Consider the following 10,754-nt stretch of genomic DNA (forward strand, 5'->3'; position numbering starts at 1 on the left):
ACCAAAACGCTGGCTTGCATCCATAGATGCTTCTCAAGCAAATCCCGGGGACGTCATTCTCCCCCTGTACTCGGCCTTAGTGAGGCCGCAGCTGGAGTACTGCGTCCAGTTTTGGGCTCCACAATTCAAAAAGGATGTGGAGAAGCTTGAGAGAGTGCAGAGAAGAGCCACACGCATGATCAGAGGTCAGGGAAACAGACCCTACGATGACAGGCTGAGAGCCCTGGGGCTCTTTAGCCTGAAAAAGTGCAGGCTCAGGGGTGATCTGATGGCCACCTACAAGTTTATCAGGGGTGACCACCAGCATCTGGAGGAACGTTTGTTCACCAGAGCGCCCCAAGGGATGATGAGGTCGAATGGTCACAAACTACTTCAAGATCGTTTCAGGCTGGACATAAGGAAGAATTTCTTTACTGACCGAGCCCCCAGGGTCTGGAACAGCCTGCCACTGGAGGTGGTTCAAGCGCCTTCATTGAACACCTTCAAGATGAAACTGGATGCTTATCTTGCTGGGATCCTATGACCCCAGCTGACTTCCTGCCCTTTGGGCGGGGGGCTGGACTCGATGATCTTCCGAGGTCCCTTCCAGCCCTGACGTCTATGAAATCTATGAAATCTCTTCGTATTCCCTTCTGACTTTTGTTTCTTGTCTCTGTAACAGCCCTTACCCCAAAGTTCAAAAACTATATGTGCAAAGCCTAGTACCACTGGCCCTGAACTTGATTGAGGCCTTTTGGTACTGCTGGAATAAAAAAACATACCTGGCTTTATGCACAGCTGTATAAATAGAAAATGCTACATTTGGAGAAAAAGGTGATAAGGGAAAGTATAACAGGCAGCTAATCCACCCATAGTGCAGACTGAGCAGCTCAAATTGTTTTGCAGTTAGGGTGTCATGGTCTAAGCAGAGCATGAAAAATGAAGCTGACAGATGTGTAAATTGACACTGTAATGGCAATTTGGATGCAATTCTCCAATCTCGAGTATGGAAAAGTTTCCAAAATCTTCATTTGCAGTGCCACTTAATAATATTATGAGGCTGTGTCATCTCAGGAAGTAAACTCATATTGGTATGGACTGTTCATCATTTACATAATTATCTGAATTCTTAAAACTGCTGTATTAAAAAAAACCCTCTGTGACAGGTATGAGTAAGCAGTTTCAATATATTTTTTCACATTCTTCTTCCCCTCATTATTTTGTCTGATTACTTCTTGTGCAGACCAACAGCTAGGCAGCCAGGCTCAGTTGAAAGCAGTGTAACACTATTGATCAGCCAGCAGAGGTTACTATAAGACTTGGATAGAAGCTGGCAACCTCCCCTTGAATCTGAAGTCTGGCACAGACCCCATAGAGCCATCAGCACAGAATGTCACTTGGCAAAAGGCAAGAAAACTTCTGAGTACTGGGATGAAAATGATCACATTGCTCAAGGAAAATAGAATTTGCTTCCTGCTTGCTGTCTGGAATTGCTCCTGTGTTGTCTAGTTGTTGTTTACCAATGCCATCATTAAAGGGCAACCAAATCCACAAAATAAAACTGTTCTTAGTCGGGTTGGGTATTTGACTAGTCAAATATCAGTCAAAAATTGTAAAAAAATTGCCAGTAGGTCCAAATAAACAGAAAAAGTACAAAATTTCCATTTTAAAAGAAGTGTCAAAAACAATTTTTTAAATTACGTTTCTGTCAAGAAAACTACACCAAAAATGTAGTTTTCTTGTAAAATTGCTATAATCTTTGGTAAAAAAATATGCAGTCAATTGACTGGTCAATTGACAATATTTGACTGGTCAGTTGATTGGCTTGCCAACCCTAGTTTTAAGTTAAGGCTGCCTGCATCTTTAATATTTGTGGTCAAGCATGATAATATATACAGGATAACCTCCAGCAGCCACTGTTGAGGCAGGCTAATTCACAGCTGTTGTATTATATAAAAAACAAGAACGACAAACACCTGACTGTGGGAGGAGAGCGAGCAATGGCACTGACTTGAGTAAGGAGCTGACCAACAGATCTTTGGTTTCACACCCCAAATATATTTTCTGACTGTCCCTAAAAGACCTCTCTCTCTGCGACTTTAGCAACAATTGCAAAGCCTGTCTTGCCAGTGACGTTTAAGTGAATGGTGCGTATACTGTAATACAGAAGCAGAAGGGTGTAAGTCTGCGGCGCTACACACCTTTAATTTTATTCTTGTAGAGCTGCCAGTGAATTGAGTCGTCCACTGATTCATGGCAAGAAGCACTGATCAGATCTGTCTGTCTGCTCAGAGCTGTAGCAGGAGTCACAGGACCATGGCTGGAGGAGGAAGACCCAGTCTGAGACCATGTGGGGCCAAGTGAGATTCAGACACTCAAATTCCAGTGATATTGGCTTACAAAAAACTGTCCTCCCGGCTCAATCAGCCTCCCAATGGTTGTCTGCCTTTGGTGGGCAGCTTTCCTGCCTTTTTCTCACTCTCTTCCCCTCCCACACAGACACTGCAGCAGATGGTATGAGCTACCTTACTGAGGTGGGGAGGGATGCTGAATCTAAATCCCCACACCTCTTTTGAGTTTCCCTCTTAGTGCTCATCCTGGTCATGGGCACTAGGGCAATGAGGCCTTGAGCTGACGTAGATGGCCAGCAGTGGAGAGCAGAATCACCCCTGAGCAAATTCTCACCTGCCCTCCTGCTAAAAGAAAGTGAGGAGGAAACACTTGGTACCACCCCCAGCCTGGGGGCAGCACAATGGCGGGCAGGTAGGGAGTGACTGGCTTTGCACTGCTCCTGGCCCAAGACAGCAGCAGCCTCAGGAGACAGCCCAGCCATTGAGGTGGCTCCATTGGAGCCTGAGAAGTATCTGCCCAAACAGGAGAGGACGAGGCCTCACTTGTCACCTCCTGCCCTTCCCAGAGCTGGTGAGTGCTGAAGTACTTGGCTTCCATTCCCCTGCACGCCTGGCAGGAGTGCACATCCACAGAGCCAGAGTTCAGACTGAAGAAAGGAGAGGGGCGAGCCACCCGCCCCAGCTGGGCCCTACCTGCCCAGCCCCTTACCTAGGCGCACACTGACACTGATGAAGTTATAAGTTCCTGTGCCCTGGGTGGATGCTCCTATTCTGTTTCAACAGTAGTTTCTTTCAGTTCTGTTTAAACCTGCCACTAATTGATTGAAGTTAAACTACATGTATGCCGTGCTTGAGGTAAAACCTGCACCACATGTACTCAGTGTCAGTACATCACACCCGAGCATCCTTACTCCTATGTTAAGAACCTCTATGCAGAAAAATCATTCTGCAATAATATCAAGCAGGCCTGTGATCTTTGTCTCAGTAACTCTACAACAAGTGTTTACCACTGAACAAGATTTCCTTTTCCCCCTTTTTTTTTTTTTTTTTGAATGCCGCCTCTGTAAAATCAGCTCAGGATCAAAAATCAAGCTGGGATCTTCCTGAACCATGTATAATCATCATTAAATAACTCGGTTCCAACTGCAGAACATTTATTAGTTCTGCTAATAGTGTGAACCAGAATAGAATCTCTTTCCTTTTTCAGACATCAGTATTGCTAACCCCAAGCATTCAAAAATCATGACTCGTTTAAAAACATAAATGTTACTTATCTATCCTTGGAGCACTCAAGGTTCACAGCTTCAAGCTTTTCTCAGTAACCATGAAGGATCATTTTTTTTCTTTTTAGAAAAGAAAGCTGAGCTTCTAGGGGGTTTTTTTAGGAGCAAGGGTTCTAAGAAAAACATTAAATATTATGAGACTCGCTCCAAAATTGTGAGAGTTGACAACACTGTGAGCTCTTTATTTTTGTGGGTTTCATGAAGGTTTCCTCTCCCTCTGCTGTATTGGTTTTGTATGGCTCATAGACATTGAATTGCTGTTAAAAAGGCAAATAATCTTTGGAATGTGCAGTTGGACCAGACCTGTTTAGAAACTGTAATTTTTACACAGTCACTTTTTTATTTGAACAACAACTCTTTGAATCCTCCAGCCCTCCCCCACCAAATAACTTGATGTGTTTTTTTTTTAAGGGTCTGAATCCAGTAAGTGGAACTCAGACCAAATTGCCTTGAAAGTTTATGAATGTTTTAGTTGGATAAATGGCTGTAGAATTTGAACCTAAATAGGATCCCCACTGGCATCTCGCCAGCCAACTTTAAGCTTGATTCCATTTCAAACAGCTTAGGTATTTATTCCTGAAAACCAGGGTTTACAATGGAAACTCGGCAAGAGACCATGCTATTAAAACAAATTAAGCCGTCTATTTGTGAACACAGATGAAACATTTTTGATGTTACAGTGTGTGCACTTGTCACAGCCCTGCCACATCAAGGTTAGAGGGAGAAGGTGACTGGCTGGCAGTCGCTTAATCAAATGGAGATGTTGATTTTCAGGTAACCCAGTCAGGGTGAGGTTTGCATGCTCTGTCGCTTTTAACAGCTAGATAATGAATATGCTTTCCAGAATACTTGTTTCTCATGGCTGTGGCAGCAGCTGCATGTGATCTGTGTCACTGTCAAAGGAAAGTGAGATGTAGTTAATACAGAGCTGCACAACAAAGAAATATTGATCAGGGCTGTCCTTGCTATGGTTGAAAATCTGCAGTGACAATGGTTGGAACAATGCAGCAAACAGGAGTGGCAGAACCATATATGTTGTGTCCTAATAAAATGATAGGGGCAAGCCTTATCATTTAGCATCAGGGCTGAGCACCCCTCTAAATATCCCCAAGACACTGAAATCTAAGTGAGGCAAACACACTTTGCCCATGTCAGTATCGACGTATCTTAGTTGTAGCTGCAGCATTAAAAAGAGGAGTTTGTTAAAAATGCACTTACAATGGTACAGCTTCTCCAAAGTGTCTATCTGCTAAAAAAATTTTCAGCTAGGTTTGTTGTATGATGCTTTAGCCATCTAAATGATGCATGTTAAACAGTTTAAGAGGCTACCTAAGAAGTACAGAAAGTTGTTTGCAGAACATATTTGTGTTGCAAGTATACTACATTTTCTATATTAGTTGTATTTAGGCTTGGGTGAATAATACTTTAAAAGGTTTTAATAGAGTTTCATTCCATGATGTATGGGATTTTATAGGCTTTTAGTAGAAAATATAAAAAAAAATCAAACCCACAGGTACTACTCATGTAATCCAAATGCAGTGACTGTTGAATTAAAAAAAAAAAAGGTATGTTACTCTTTGTGTGCAAATGTAGCATATATACTCTGCCTTCTCACTTTTCCTTCCTGTTAATTTCACTTATTAACAGTGGATGTTTTATTTTTAACCTTATGTTATATGGAGAGAGAAACTGGTGCTAAGAGACTTGTTCATTGCTATCACGTCCTTTCAGGTCTTGTTTGATTCATAGAATTCTATTAGCTAAAGTAATGAAGCTGCAACGGTACAGTGATATAAGTGGTATGCGGGTACAATACATTAGTGACTTCACCCTCCTTCTGGGGCCATCACCACTAGCTTCTGATTTCCCCCCCTACATAGGTGTTGCCTTTTTTGTAACATCGTTATTATTGACACTATATTAATTCTCTTTATCTTCCCTAGATTATCATAAAAGGGTCCAGTGCTATAAACTCCCTGTTCTGAGTGTACTCAGCAAAGGATCTTGCAGGATGAATGCAAAGCATCTTGCAGGATGCATCCTATCCTCTGCCCTGTGTCACTGTCCTTATCCACCTCAGTGCAACGTTACCATCAATTATATACCTTTATTAGTGCACCCTGAAGCATGATCTTCAACCTCTCTACATCATTTTTCAGTGGCACATTTTGCCATCCTCAGTACAATCCATCTATGTTGTCAATGTCATCATTCTGAACAGTATTTATTGCAACATGCTTTTGTCTCATCACTGTGATTATATTAGCTTTAGTGATTGTACTAAGTCTATCACCTCATTACTGAAGTAAAGTTAATGTTAATGGGAGTCATGCAGCTAAGCCCCTTTTTGCCTCACTGGAAACTTCATCTAATAATGAAATGGAGATGCATGTGGATCTGTTTAAAAATGAGTTAGTTCTCTTCCAAGCCATCCAGTCACTCCAGAGTTAAACTATATCTTTTATGAATTGCTATTCATTAAGAGGGACCCCAAAATATTGTACATGAAGGAAAAATGATGGTGTTGATAAAGGAGCAATCTAAAAAGGAGATGCCTAGTCCCTTTTGTGCCACAGGCTTCCTGTTTGACCCAAATGTGTAGGTCTATTGCTTCTTTCATAAAACAGGGATTATAATAGCAACATCAGAAAGGGATTGGGAAGATAAATTCATTGCTTGTTAAGCACCTTGAGATCCTTAGATAATACTAGAGAAACATACGTTTACTACACAAAATGGAAATTGCACCTGTTGTTGAAATGCAGCCACCTTTGGAGAGATGTGAAAGTTATTTAAAAAGCAGTATTTTTTAGGAGAGGAATTGAAAATGCCACATTCAACTGAAATGAGAAACACCATTTAGATCATCAAAGTAGAATTGCTTAGTTCACAAGGTGACTGAAAAAATCAGTCATACATCTTGGATGTAAAGAAAATCAAACTCTTTAGGAGCCATGAATTGTTAGAAAGGATTTTGATTTTATAGTAACATGTCTTCTCACTTGTAACAACTAACTTGGGTAATCAGTTAATATTTTAAATTGTAAATTCATTTGAATAACATCTGTCTTTTTATTACAAAAGTGTGTACAGTGCCTAGCACAATATGGTCCCAATTCTGCAGGAGGCTTTTGGGCATTGCTGCAACACAATTTAATTATAAAAAACCAAAAAAACCTAGTAGTATAGATTAAAAAGGAAGGAGACCTCCTAAACCCCAGGTGCTGCTTAATGCTTTCCTTGAATGCTTCCTAATCCTTGAGTCTGATTCTGGTTTAGTTTATGCCAAGATCATACTCTGAGGCAGGAAATGTTTTAGATGAGTTTATATTAAAAATAAATTTAATCTTCTCCACTTCCAGAGAATATGATCATGGGAGAATCTTTTTTGCGCACAGAACTCTCTCTGTCTCTCTTTCTCTTTTTAAAGGGTATTTGCTGTGTTCAGCAAGCTGAATGCTGTGTTTAGTTGAATCACCCATAGTTTTTATAATTCCTTGCTTAAAGCTTTTAAGGAAAAACAGAAATCAAAGAATTACCAAGGCAAAAACTGAGATTAAAATCACCTTGAAATACTAGTACAAGTAGTAACGCTTTGAACTTATTCCACCTTTTATTCAAGGATAACAAAGTTCTTTTAAAAGAATCAAGTCAATATCTCCATTGTATGGGTATCTGATCTTAGAGAGAAGATTTCCCAGCTTTGCTGCCAGCTAAATGGGAAGTTTTCCAGTAGGAAAACTGCTTGAGAAGTAGCCATTTCAATGTTTAAAATTCTAAACAAAGTAGATTCTGGATAGAGCCAAGGCCACCTTGATTCTTAGAGCTTGTCTAGACTGCACTGCTTCAGCTGCCATAGCAATACTGGCAGACTTCCTTAGACCAGCAGCTGTAACTGCCAATCGAAATTTTTCTGCCTGCCTAGATGCACCTGAGCAATATAGCCTAACCTGGTCAGAGCTCTTTTGTTGACATCACTGGATCCACAGAAAGGTTTTTTTCTGACACAACTATGTTACCTATGAGGTGTGATTTTTTTCATACCCCTCTTTAATGTAACTGCTAGCAAATGCTGTGTTGAGTCAGCCTTATCCTGCTGGGTGTCTTTTTTGTTTAACGCTTACTCTTTCAAAGCCCTTTACAGAAGCTTGTAAAAAACATTATCCCCTCTTTGGAAGTCTGGAAAATTGGAACGCAAAGTTTAGGTGACTTAACTAATGTCCCGTGATGTGAATCAGTAGTTGAACTAGGATTAGAACTTGGCATTCTTCACTCCTAGACCGCCCTGCTCTGACATTCACTGACTAGCAAAGAGTCCTGCTATTATGTCCAAAGGTTCCTTTACATATTGTTGGTAGGTTATAAAAATCTCATTTGTTAAAGAATATAAATATATATATAAATTGATACATTTTCTGTGCAAGAAAGACAGCCACTCAGGCTCCACTCACAGTCCTACAGGGCTTCCCAAACTGCTCCTGCAAGTACCCTCTACTGAAAATACCCCTCATCAGCTTTGTAGATTCACTCCACAGGTTTTTTTTTCCTATTTTTTTTTAAAGTGCTCACACCCCATTCCCACCTGCTTCCCAGCGTGGCTTTTCCTCCTCTCAGTGCCCAGGAAATGCCAGTGCCTGGTTGAGTGAGCTCTGCTATAAATCAAAGTGTCACCACTTAGCCTGTAGAAGTGATTTAATTAATGCGTTGTGCCATCCCCAGAGCCTCTCCCCATCTGACTGCTAATCAACCTTCATCAGCAGGAGGAAAACGAAGCTCTTCTGCAAACCAAGCAGGAGAAGCTAAAGGAAAGATAGTTAATTGCAGCTGCAGAGATCATCCTGTCCCTTGTCTCTATAATCTCTACGCTGCCTCTTTAAATGCTGCTGTCCTAGTCTCTGACAAACCACATTTAACTACATTAATACAGACATTATCTAGTGTCATATCAGCAATCACTTCTCTCCAGGAAGTATGTGGCAGCTGACACTCTGAACAGAATCCCATCATATTCTTAAGTATTTGCGCCATTTTTACAGCCTGAATACCAGATTGAATGGAATAATCAGTTTATTGTAGAAACCTTTCCCCCACACAGTGAATGCATTTCATAGACAGTGCTGCCCCATTACCACTGCAGATCACAGGGCCAAAAAAAGCCAAGATGGAATTTTAAAATAGGCTCTGTAATGCTACTTGGGTGGCTTTACTTGCTTCTGGGTAAACACTGGTCATTTTAACATTAGTGAATCTGTGCCAAAATATGGGTTTTATTTCTGAAAAACACTTCATCCAATGGCAAAGTTTGGTGAACTAAGAAATAATGCATTAAAATATAGCTGGAGAGCCTGGGGTCTGAACCAAAAACCTAGATCTCCACAGCCCTGTACCTGGGACTATTTGGAATCTGAACCCCAATCCAGAAATGAATTTTATCAGTATCCTTGAATCTATCATGGGCTAAATCAAAAGTAAAATCCACCGCCGATTTGATTTTGGTATTCTCGGGTCCATTTCCAATTGTTTTAATAAACAGCCCTCTTAAACAATGCAGAAAGTCCATACAAAAAGGGGAAGAGTCTGTTTATAAATATATAGCCAGCTGTACTCAAGACAACACACTTTGGATTAAAAAAAAAGTTTTGAAGTGCCATATAATGGTTTGTTGATTTCAAATGCATGGCGAGTTCCCTGAAAGGAAAATTATTTTACATGACAGGCTTAGTGGTTCAATAGGTAAGATGGAGGAGGGCAACTCATTAGGCCTGTATTCCAGTTCTAGCACTGTTATAGATCACCTGAATGACCTTGGGCAAGTCACTAACGTCTCTGTGGTTAACCTCCTTTTCTCCCCCCAGTTATAAAATAGGAAAGAAAACAAATGTTATGAAAGAAAACCCCTTGATAGAATTAATCCCAATGGGTGTGTCTACACGAGACACTAACAGAGTAGCAGCCTATAATACTGCACAGTAGTGCATCAGAGCACAAACAGTGCTAATACACTACTTTGCAGTATTATTAGATTACTGCACAGTAGTGTCACATAAAAGGCATTTGCCTGCACTACTGTGCAGTAACTTGGGTTACTGTGCATTTATTTAGTACTTGATTATACAAGTACTAAATTAAATGCGCAGTAAATGCTGTGTATTAATGAACATGTAGACGCAGCCAGTGGGTGTGTCTACACGTGAATTTACGCCAGCTTAAATCTATTGTGCAGTAAATTACTGCTCAGTAAGCAGGAATAGGCCAGCATCAAACACATGCAGGCGTTAAGGTCCATTAACACTGTGTGCAGGTATCAAATTTACGCTCAAGTCAGCATAAGTTGCCATATTTACTGAGCAGTATGGGCATGCACATGTAGACATGCACCTGTACTGCACAGTATTTCGGTTACTGTGCAGTAAATGCACACATGTAGATGTGCCTAGTCAATCTAAAGCCTTCGTCCACAAGACACATTTAACTTGACTAACAAATCCCTTTGCATGCTGCCATAGTGTTCTTACGGCTAGTGATCTTTGCTAACATGCAAGAAACTTGGATTCAGTTTTATTACTTGCTTCCATAAGTAATTCTGCCATAGATTTGTGGTGTGGTCTTGGGTGAAATGCTAATATTATTAACCACAGAGGAGTCTTCTGAAGACCAAGGATAATCCTTCTTACCTTATACAATTAATCTGTCACATTGAAACCAACTGGCCTGATCCTGCTTCCACTGAAGTCATAGAATCATAGAATTATAGAAGTAGGGACGGAAGGGACCTTGTAGATCTTCAAGTCCGACCCCCTGCCTGGGCAGGAGGGAAACTGGGTTCAATTGACCCTAGCCAGGTAGGCATCAAGTCCGCTTCTTAAAGATCCCCGGGGTAGGAGCCAGCACCACTTCCCTTGGAAGTTGGATCCAGATCCTAGCCGCCCTAACTGTGAAGTAGTTCTTACGGATGTCTAATCTAAATCTACTCTCCAACAATTTGTGGCCGTTATTCCTTGTTATCCCGGGGGGCGCTAGGGGAAACAAGGTCTCCCCCAAACCCTTCTGGTCCCCCCTAGTGAGTTTATAGACGGTCACCAGGTCCCCCCTCAGCCTTCTTTTGTGAAGGCTGAACAGGTTCAGGTCCCGTAGCCTCTCA

This window comes from Alligator sinensis, unplaced genomic scaffold, assembly GCF_000455745.1.
Source record: "Alligator sinensis unplaced genomic scaffold, ASM45574v1 scaffold216_1, whole genome shotgun sequence".
Classification (NCBI taxonomy): domain Eukaryota; kingdom Metazoa; phylum Chordata; order Crocodylia; family Alligatoridae; genus Alligator; species Alligator sinensis.